Raw genomic sequence first — 11,197 nt, 5'->3', positions numbered from 1 at the left:
AGTTTCACTTCCGTGTATGCGCACTGAACGATTTGTACATGTGACGTCACTTCACAATTTCTTCAGGTATACATTGGACGAGTACGTTTGGTAAGTGGTCTGGCTTGTCTTCCTGGATGTAAATAATTGGTTACAGCACAACGAGAGGAGGTTTGTAAGTTATATTTGTGTTAGAACGACTCGCGGTTATCCGATAACCCATGTCGTTCGCATATTAGACACACTCGCAGGGTAAATAACCACACTTCCACCATCAAATGTAACTTGTGTGGCCCATTTGCAATGTTGTGTCAAATCGGTCGAAATTAAGTTTATGTTTTCTTGTGAGTCTGGTTTCAAATATAATGATATGTGAACAATAATTTACAGGCGATTGAGCTCGATGAAATGGTTTCAATAAGAGCTCGCCCTTTTCTCTATTGGAAACGTTAATGACTAGTTTGACAATGACAGTCACGATCCCCTGACACATTAACACTAAATAAAGGTGTGTCGTTGATTATACTGTTGACATCCTTGTCTTTTATAAGTAAAGAGTTGTTTGATGATTTGACTACTGTGCAGTGGCAAATCTAATCACAATACTGAATAGGAAATTGGTTAGTGGATGACAAGATCAACAATTTCAACATTGATTTAGGGGTTGGCCAATGTGGATTCCCAGGCAAAGATTTATTCAATTTGTCACTGTAGTACTAGTTTGCTCATCAATTAATTATACATGCATGTAACCCTGGTAAATGCTAGATGCAATATACGGCTCTGCTAGAGAGAACTTCTCTTTAGCTCCCTTGTTTGAGCATAAGACTATTTATCCAAGAGGTCCCAGGTTCGAGCCTAGTGGAGGCATTGAAATAAATTATTTTTTCATTCTGTCTGTTACTATGATTGAAAAGAAACATGTCTGACATGGCTGGATTTCCCTACAATGGCTAAAAAATCCTTTAATAAAGTATACAATGATAAATAATAATAAGATAAATATATACTGTGCAGCTGGTTCTGTGTCGGTATATGTGTTGCATAGTCAATGTCAATAGAAATATGACTCATAAATAACTAGGCTTTCCTCCGACTGTCCATACCACTTGCATAATATAACTAGGTTTACCTCTGACTGTCCATGTCATTTTCCTATAGAAAAAAATCTGATGGCTTGAGAATTGGGATTAAGCATGACAGAGACCAAAAGTAAAATCATGACAAGTTTAGATATATATAGCCAGGACCATTTGGATTTTGAGTCGGTGGACTTCTACGTATACAGACGAAGTTCTTTTTCAAGTGGGTCCCTATAGCCCTTTTTTTAAAGTAGAATTTAAAAAGGACCTTGAGTATTTTCAAGAATTCCATTCAAACTTTAGATACAGAAGAGCATTTAGTTAATTTCAGAAAGTCACATATCTGAAGGTCAGACATATATACAATGCTTGTAACAGTAGAGGAAAAATACATGTGCACCGATCAGACTGGAACTTGAACCCGGAACCTTTGAACTCTAGATGGACACTCTAACCATTTGAGCTTAGCCTGGCTACCAGTACGTATACTAGGCCCAGTCCCATTTCACTGCATTCCTCTCTTCTTCAGCGAAGTCTTCCACCCAAAGACTCACACATATGCCACCTCTGTGGGTATTATTGAGTGCCAAATGTAATGAGAGAAAAAATGCACTGGCAAATGCCAAGGCTGGGACTTGAACCTGGGACCTTCAAGCTCTAGACAATCTAACCATTTGAGCTACCTAGCCACAGATATCGATGCTTAGCCCAGTCCAGTTTTGCTACATGTACATACACTGTATGTACTGGTATATTGAAATTGATGTCAAATAGTTATGTCCTTTCAAAAAAGTCAAGATGTCAGATACACGGTCCTTGATTAATATAATTGTGGGGAGACAAAAACATACCCTCAAAGAGAGCCTTGCATACCAAATTTTTAATTAATTTGAAAATAACCATAAAAATACCTGGTTGAAATCCTGTTTAATATTGACTCACTTATGTGACATTGTCACTCAATCACATTCATTAAATGCATATAGGATCTGCAATGTTTCATCACGAAAACGATGGTCTGTTTTAATTGAATTACTACATATATGTGTTATGTGTATAATGAAAACGTAATATTATATTCGACAAAAATTGTTATTTTTGTATACATATATATCGGTAGGTTAAAATAATAACGAGTTGGTCGAAACAATTACCAATATGTTTCCTTAATTACAATTATGATAGTGAAAACAAGACAATTATTATTGTTACTAAGTCGTTTCCCGGAACACTGGCCATATTTTTCATGTAACTATAGCTATTGTACTAATTTTTCATTCCTATGCCTTCAGATATATATACTTCTTAATCTGTTTATCTCCAAATTTTAACAGCAACATAACAAAATTGGTGGAGTCATGATCAATAACATGGTGGATTCCACACATATAGTCTGTCACCTGGTTATTCTTGGAGCTGTCATATGTAGCTAAAAAATAATATAGCTACAGATGATATAATGTGTCAGCTTTAAAATTTCTATGTCTAGCATTCAGTTGAAATGGCATGCATATACATTTTTAGCTAGTGTAATTGGCAAACAAAAAACAATCTTTTTGCTTTTTTGTTTTACTTTAATCCATGCATTATTCTTTTGGAATTATTTTGATGAAAACTAAACAGAATTTCATAATGATGTTTTTATATAATGCCACGCCCTTGTATTAAACTTATTATCAAAATTGTTAAAAGTCAATATTTTATATAAATATTTTCATGAAAATTTCATGTACTAGTTCGACTTCATTACTAGTTACAGATGAGTCATTCATAGTATGGCAAGTTTTCGTTTTAATTGTGTACATAGTGATCGATACAGATCACATTCTAGCTATAGCTTTAAATTTGTGCTTAATAAAGGGGGAATTTTCCTTTAGATCAGTTGATATATAGAGCAGCAGACAAGTCAGCTGAGGGTCACAGGTTCGATCTCCGGTGGGGGCACACTACTCCCTTTCTTGTACGTTACATGCTGAAACCGTCAGCTATTTAGATTTTTAGAACAGGACACATTGCCATGATGTCAGAAGATCTGAACTGCTTTGTTGAGCTTAATGTACGTACATGACATCATTCTAAGTTATCATTTGACTAACCATTTAGTGTCATGATTCGAACAAGTCTTTCTCTAATTAAAAATGGTCCAGCAGTTTCTGGTTATAAAATATAATATCCTGCTTAAGCTTGATACCAATGGTCTGGTTCACACTCGTCTAATCTTGAATGGTGTACTTATATAATTATATAGTTACAGTCTTCCAAGGAGTTTGATCTTTATTTAACTTGCTAAAAAAATAAGTTGAATCTTCTTGTTGATGACAATATTAAATCCCCATGCCACCTTGGAGTATACGGTATGACAGACCTCTGCATGGTGTCAATGACATTCCCCACCTTGAAGTACACTGTATACTGGTATGATTCATATGTTTTGACTTCTGAAATGTGCTAGAATTCAAGTGTCAAACTGTATGCCCTGACAAATTAGGTGTAATTTAACCAATTATCCAATTATAACTTTATCATATACCGTATTAATGATTACTGCAGTATATACATGTAATTGCAGGGATCATTTTGGAGGCGGCCATATGCATTAATTGGCCCATAATTTTCCTGAATGACCCACATATGTACATGATTCAGAAAAATCCTTTAACTTTCTATAAATGATCATGACCCATAGATTATATTACAGACAGTTTTTTTTTTCTTGAAAATGACCCATCCATTTGGTAATCCAAAATAATCGCTGAATTGATGTGGCATGCCAAAGTCATGTCAGGTTTGTCAGACGGAACACCATAGTGTAACGTTGTATGAGTAAAGGATTTTGTAACTATCGGGTTAGAAAAATTCAAACTTCACTATAGACTGTGTTGCATCCCAAGTCGGTTTTCCATTCACTAGATTGTCCCTTTAATAAAAATGTAAAATTTCATTGTGAGTAAGACTAATGCAAATGATGCTTTAGTGCCTGCCTCAATTCATATGGGAACAAAAGCTGATGTGACTCACATGCAATAACCATGCAAATTTAATTGTATAGAGATGAGGCTAGATGATTTGTAAGGTGATGAAGCAATACACAAGCATGCTGCAAAAGCAGCTTCATGTTCACGTTAGAACAGGTCTGATAATTTATATAACTGGCCACAGTAGTTTACAGTACAGTGTAGAACAAGTCTGGTCACTGGTCACAGTTCTACAATACAGTGTAGAACAAGTCTGATAACTGGTCACAGTTCTACAATACAGTGTAGAACAAGTCTGATGACTGGTCACAGTTCTACAATACAGTGTAGAACAAGTCTGATCACTGGTCACAGTTCTACAACACAGTGTAGAACAAGTCTGATGACTGGTCACAGTTCTACAATACAGTGTAGAACAAGTCTGATCACTGGTCACAATTCTACAATACAGTGTAGAACAAGTCTGATAACTGGTCACAGTTCTACAGTACAGTGTAGAACAAGTCTGATAACTGGTCACAGTTCTACAGTACAGTGTATAACAAGTCTGATCACTGGTCACAGTTCTACAATACAGTGTAGAACAAGTCTGATCACTGGTCACAGTTCTACAGTACAGTATAGAACAAGTCTGATCACTGGTCACAGTTCTACAGTACAGTGTAGAACAAGTCTGGTCACTGGTCACAGTTCTACAATACAGTGTAGAACAAGTCTGATAACTGGTCACAGTTCTACAATACAGTGTAGAACAAGTCTGATCACTGGTCACAGTTCTACAATACAGTGTAGAACAAGTCTGATAACTGGTCACAGTTCTACAGTACAGTGTAGAACAAGTCTGGTCACAGTTCTACAATACAGTGTAGAACAAGTCTGATAACTGGTCACAGTTCTACAGTACAGTGTAGAACAAGTCTGGTCACTGGTCACAGTTCTACAATACAGTACAGTGTAGAACAAGTCTGGTCACTGGTCACAGTTCTACAATACAGTGTAGAACAAGTCTGATCACTGGTCACAGTTCTACAATACAGTGTAAAACAAGTCTGATCACTGGTCACAGTTCTACAGTACAGTGTATAGAACAAGTCTGATCACTGGTCACAGTTCTACAATACAGTGTAGAACAAGTTTGATAACTGGTCACAGTTCTACAATACAGTGTAGAACAAGTCTGGTCACTGGTCACAGTTCTACAATACAGTGTAGATCAAGTCTGGTCACTGGTCACAGTTCTACAATACAGTACAGTGTAGAACAAGTCTGATCACTGGTCACAGTTCTACAATACAGTGTAGAACAAGTCTGGTCACTGGTCACAGTTCTACAATACAGTGTAGAACAAGTCTGATCACTGGTCACAGTTCTACAATACAGTGTAGAACAAGTCTGGTCACTGGTCACAGTTCTACAATACAGTGTAGAACAGGTCTGATAACTGGTCACAGTTCTACAATACAGTGTAGAACAAGTCTGATAACTGGTCACAGTTCTACAATACAGTGTACATGTAGAACAAGTCTGATCACTGGTCACAGTTCTACAGTACAGTGTATAACAAGTCTGATAACTGGTCACAGTTCTACAATACAGTGTAGAACAAGTCTGATAACTGGTTACAGTTCTACAATACAGTGTAGAACAAGTCTGATAACTGGTCACAATTCTACAATACAGTGTAGAACAAGTCTGATCACTGGTCACAGTTCTACAATACAGTGTATAACAAGTCTGATAACTGGTCACAGTTCTACAATACAGTGTAGAACAAGTCTGATAACTGGTTACAGTTCTACAATACAGTGTAGAACAAGTCTGGTCACTGGTCACAGTTCTACAGTACAGTGTAGAACAAGTCTGATAACTGGTCTCAGTTCTACAATACAGTGTAGAACATGTCTGATCTTGGTCACAGTTCTACAATACAGTGTAGAACAAGTCTGATCACGTACTGGTCACAGTTCTACAGTACAGTGTAGAACAAGTCTGATAACTGGTCACAGTTCTACAATACAGTGTACATGTAGAACAAGTCTGATAACTGGTCACAGTTCTACAATACAGTGTAGAACAAGTCTGATCACTGGTCACAGTTCTACAGTACAGTGTAGAACAAGTCTGATCACTGGTCACAGTTCTACAGTACAGTGTAGAACAAGTCTGATAACTGGTCACAGTTCTACAATACAGTGTAGAACAGGTCTGATCACTGGTCACAGTTCTACAGTACAGTGTAGATTAAGTCTGATGACTGGTCACAGTTCTACAATACAGTGTAGAACAAGTCTGATCACTGGTCACAATTCTACAATACAGTGTAGAACAAGTCTGATAACTGGTCACAGTTCTACAATACAGTGTACATGTAGAACAAGTCTGATCACTGGTCACAGTTCTACAGTACAGTGTATAACAAGTCTGATAACTGGTCACAGTTCTACAATACAGTGTAGAACAAGTCTGATAACTGGTTACAGTTCTACAATACAGTGTAGAACAAGTCTGATAACTGGTCACAATTCTACAATACAGTGTAGAACAAGTCTGATCACTGGTCACAGTTCTACAATACAGTGTATAACAAGTCTGATAACTGGTCACAGTTCTACAATACAGTGTAGAACAAGTCTGATAACTGGTTACAGTTCTACAATACAGTGTAGAACAAGTCTGGTCACTGGTCACAGTTCTACAGTACAGTGTAGAACAAGTCTGATAACTGGTCTCAGTTCTACAATACAGTGTAGAACATGTCTGATCTTGGTCACAGTTCTACAATACAGTGTAGAACAAGTCTGATCACGTACTGGTCACAGTTCTACAGTACAGTGTAGAACAAGTCTGATAACTGGTCACAGTTCTACAATACAGTGTACATGTAGAACAAGTCTGATAACTGGTCACAGTTCTACAATACAGTGTAGAACAAGTCTGATCACTGGTCACAGTTCTACAGTACAGTGTAGAACAAGTCTGATCACTGGTCACAGTTCTACAGTACAGTGTAGAACAAGTCTGATAACTGGTCACAGTTCTACAATACAGTGTAGAACAGGTCTGATCACTGGTCACAGTTCTACAGTACAGTGTAGATTAAGTCTGATGACTGGTCACAGTTCTACAATACAGTGTAGAACAAGTCTGATCACTGGTCACAATTCTACAATACAGTGTAGAACAAGTCTGATAACTGGTCACAGTTCTACAGTACAGTGTAGAACAAGTCTGATAACTGGTCACAGTTCTACAGTACAGTGATAACAAGTCTGATCACTGGTCACAGTTCTACAATACAGTGTAGAACAAGTCTGATCACTGGTCACAGTTCTACAGTACAGTGTAGAACAAGTCTGATCACTGGTCACAGTTCTACAGTACAGTGTAGAACAAGTCTGATAACTGGTCACAGTTCTACAATACAGTGTAGAACAAGTCTGATAACTGGTCACAGTTCTACAGTACAGTGTAGAACAGGTCTGATAACTGGTCACAGTTCTACAGTACAGTGTAGAACAAGTCTGATCACTGGTCACAGTTCTACAATACAGTATAGAACAAGTCTGATCACTGGTCACAGTTCTACAGTACAGTGTAGAACAAGTCTGATAACTGGTCACAGTTCTACAGTACAGTGTAGAACAAGTCTGATAACTGGTCACAGTTCTACAATACAGTGTAGAACAGGTCTGATCACTGGTCACAGTTCTACAATACAGTGTAGAACAAGTCTGGTCACTGGTCACAGTTCTACAATACAGTGTAGAACAAGTCTGATAACTGGTCACAGTTCTACAGTACAGTGTAGAACAAGTCTGATAACTGGTCACAGTTCTACAGTACAGTGTAGAACAAGTCTGATAACTGGTCACAGTTCTACAATACAGTGTAGAACAAGTCTGATCACTGGTCACAGTTCTACAATACAGTATAGAACAAGTCTGATAACTGGTCACAGTTCTACAGTACAGTGTAGAACAAGTCTGATAACTGGTCACAGTTCTACAGTACAGTGTAGAACAAGTCTGATAACTGCATGGTCACAGTTCTACAGTACAGTGTAGAACAAGTCTGATCACTGGTCACAGTTCTACAATACAGTGTAGAACAAGTCTGATAACTGGTCACAGTTCTACAATACATTGTAGAACAAATCTGGTCACTGGTCACAGTTCTACAATACAGTGTAGAACAAGTCTGATAACTGGTCACAGTTCTACAATACAGTATAGAACAAGTCTGGTCACTGGTCACAGTTCTACAGTACAGTGTACGAGAACTAGTCTGATAACTGGTCACAGTACAGTGTATGTAGAACAGGTCTGATCGCTGGCCACATTTCTTATACAGTAGTCATGATCAATTAAAACTTGTATTAAGGTCGGTATATACATTTTTTATTGATGTAAATTAGAATTTGGATGTTTATATATTGTCAAATGTTGTCTCTGCTCCAATTTCTGACAACATACAACATAATGTTTATCATCAAGTCAGGGCTATTATAAAAAACAACACTGAATCATGATCGATCGGAAGCTGATAATATTGGGAGGCTGTTTGAGGTTGTAATCTTGTTTATTCAGCTATTTATCTAGCAGCTGGTGACTTGGGCTACAGGTACATTAAACCAAACTTGAGATGATTGATGAGTGGTTTGTATATCAATCCAATATGAATATCAATTTTCTTGTTTAAATGGTGAAATGAAATGCATTTAGAATATATATATATACCGGTATATATTATAGCTATTCAGATTTCAATAGACTTATGCTCAGGGTATACATATACTGTGTATTTATATGTTGATAATTATAGGAATTATCATATGCAGCTACAGGTCATATTGCAAAATGTTGACAGAAACTTGTACAAACATTTTTTTTTTTTAAATACTAAGTGATTTGATGCTATAACACATACTGTACTGTAATTTCTGAGTGTAAATGAAATGTTTACATCTGACCTTCCAATGATATCTCTTTCCTGAAAATAATTCGAGAGACAACACATTGAACTCAATTAAATCAGCATACTTGGGCTTCTACCTGTTGCACTAAAGCTAGAGTGAGATTTACTTGTGTCTAGCATGCACACCAATATTGATCTGACTTGTGGAGTAGGGTCAGCCAGAATGTGTGTAATGCAGCATTGACTGCACACACACGAGTCATCTGACTCCTGGTACATCCAAACATGTGATCTGGACTGTACATCTGACTCCTAGTCCATCCAAACATGTGATCTGGACTGTACATCTGACTCCTAGTCCATACAAACATGTGATCTGGACTGTACATCTGACTCCTAGTCCATACAAACATGTGATCTGGACTGTACATCTGACTCCTAGTCCATACAAACATGTGATCTGGACAGTACATCTGACTCCTAGTCCATACAAACAGGTGATCTGGACTGTACATCTGACTCCTAGTCCATACAAACATGTGATCTGGACTGTACATCTGACTCCTAGTCCATACAAACAGGTGATCTGGACTGTACATCTGACTCCTAGTCCATCCAAACAGGTGATCTGGACTGTACATCTGACTCCTAGTCCATCCAAACATGTGATCTGGACTGTACATCTGACTCCTAGTCCATCCAAACAGGTGATCTGGACTGTACATCTGACTCCTAGTCCATCCAAACAGGTGATCTGGACTGTACATCTGACTCCTAGTCCATCCAAACAGGTGATCTGGACTGTACATCTGACTCCTAGTCCATCCAAACAGGTGATCTGGACTGTACATCTGACTCCTAGTCCATCCAAACATGTGATCTGGACTGTACATCTGACTCCTAGTCCATCCAAACATGTGATCTGGACTGTACATCTGACTCCTAGTCCATCCAAACATGTGATCTGGACTGTACATCTGACTCGTATTACATACAAACATGTGATCTGGACTGTACATCTGATTCCTAGTCCATCCAAACATGTGATCTGGACTGTACATCTGACTCCTGGTACATCCAAACAGGTGATGTGGACTGTACATCTAACTCCTAGTCCATCCAAACACGTGATCTGGACTGTACATCTGACTCCTAGTCCATCCAAACATGTGATCTGGACTTTAATCTAACTCCTAGTCCATCCAAACAGGTGATCTGGACTGTACATCTGACTCCTAGTCCATCCTAACATGTGATCTGGACTGTACATCTGACTCCTAGTCCATCCAAACATGTGATCTGGACTGTACATCTGACTCCTAGTCCATACAAACAAGTGATCTGGACTGTACATCTGACTCCTAGTCCATACAAACATGTGATCTGGACTGTACATCTGACTCCTAGTCCAAACAAACATGTGATCTGGACTGTACATCTGACTCCTAGTCCATACAAACATGTGATCTGGACTGTACATCTGACTCCTAGTCCATCCAAACATGTGATCTGGACTGTACATCTGACTCCTAGTCCATACAAACAGGTGATCTGGACTGTACATCTATCTCCTAGTCCATACAAACATGTGATCTGGACTGTGCATCTGACTCCTAGTACATCCAAACATGTGATCTGGACTGTACATCTGACTCCTAGTACATCCAAACATGTGATCTGGACTGTACATCTAACTCCTAGTACATCCAAACAGGTGATCTGGACTGTACATCTGACTCCTAGTACATACAAACAGGTGATCTGGACTGTACATCTGACTCCTAGTCCATATATCCAAACATGTGATCTGGACTGTACATCTGACTCCTAGTCCATCCAAACAGGTGATCTGGACTGTACATCTGACTCCTAGTACATCCAAACAGGTGATCTGGACTGTACATCTGACTCCTGGTACATCCAAACAGGTGATCTGGACTGTACATCTGACTCCTATTACATCCAAACATGTGATCTAGACTGTACATCTGACTCCTAGTCCATCCAAACATGTGGTCTGGACTGTACATCTGACTCCTAGTCCATACAAACATGTGATCTGGACTGTACATCTGACTCGTAGTCCATCCAAACAGGTGATCTGGACTGTACATCTGACTCCTAGTCCAAACAAACATGTGATCTGGACTGTACATCTGACTCCTAGTCCATACAAACATGTGATCTGGACTGTACATCTGACTCCTAGTCCATCCAAACATGTGATCTGGACTGTACATCTGACTC

The 11,197-nt window shown here is 38.4% G+C and overlaps 1 protein-coding gene across 3 annotated transcripts in view; it reads left to right on the top strand.

Moving 5' to 3' along the window:
* The first annotated feature begins 39 nt into the window (after positions 1-39).
* The window catches only part of LOC117341667 (protein Mo25-like), a 37,684-nt gene continuing 26,526 nt past the window's right edge, over positions 40-11,197 (top strand). Inside the window, exon 1 of one of the 3 annotated variants that reach the window (XM_033903533.1) lies at positions 40-90. The gene's annotated coding sequence lies outside the window, so the exon portion shown is untranslated. Of the gene's footprint in view, positions 155-11,197 lie in introns of all 3 variants that reach the window. The other 2 variants (XM_033903534.1, XM_033903535.1) reach the window with 2 other exon arrangements.

The sequence above is a fragment of the Pecten maximus genome, chromosome 14, assembly GCF_902652985.1.
Source record: "Pecten maximus chromosome 14, xPecMax1.1, whole genome shotgun sequence".
Taxonomy (NCBI): Eukaryota; Metazoa; Mollusca; class Bivalvia; order Pectinida; family Pectinidae; genus Pecten; species Pecten maximus.
The sequence above is the reverse complement of the archived record's forward strand: the minus strand, read 5'-3'. Positions and strand labels throughout refer to the sequence as shown.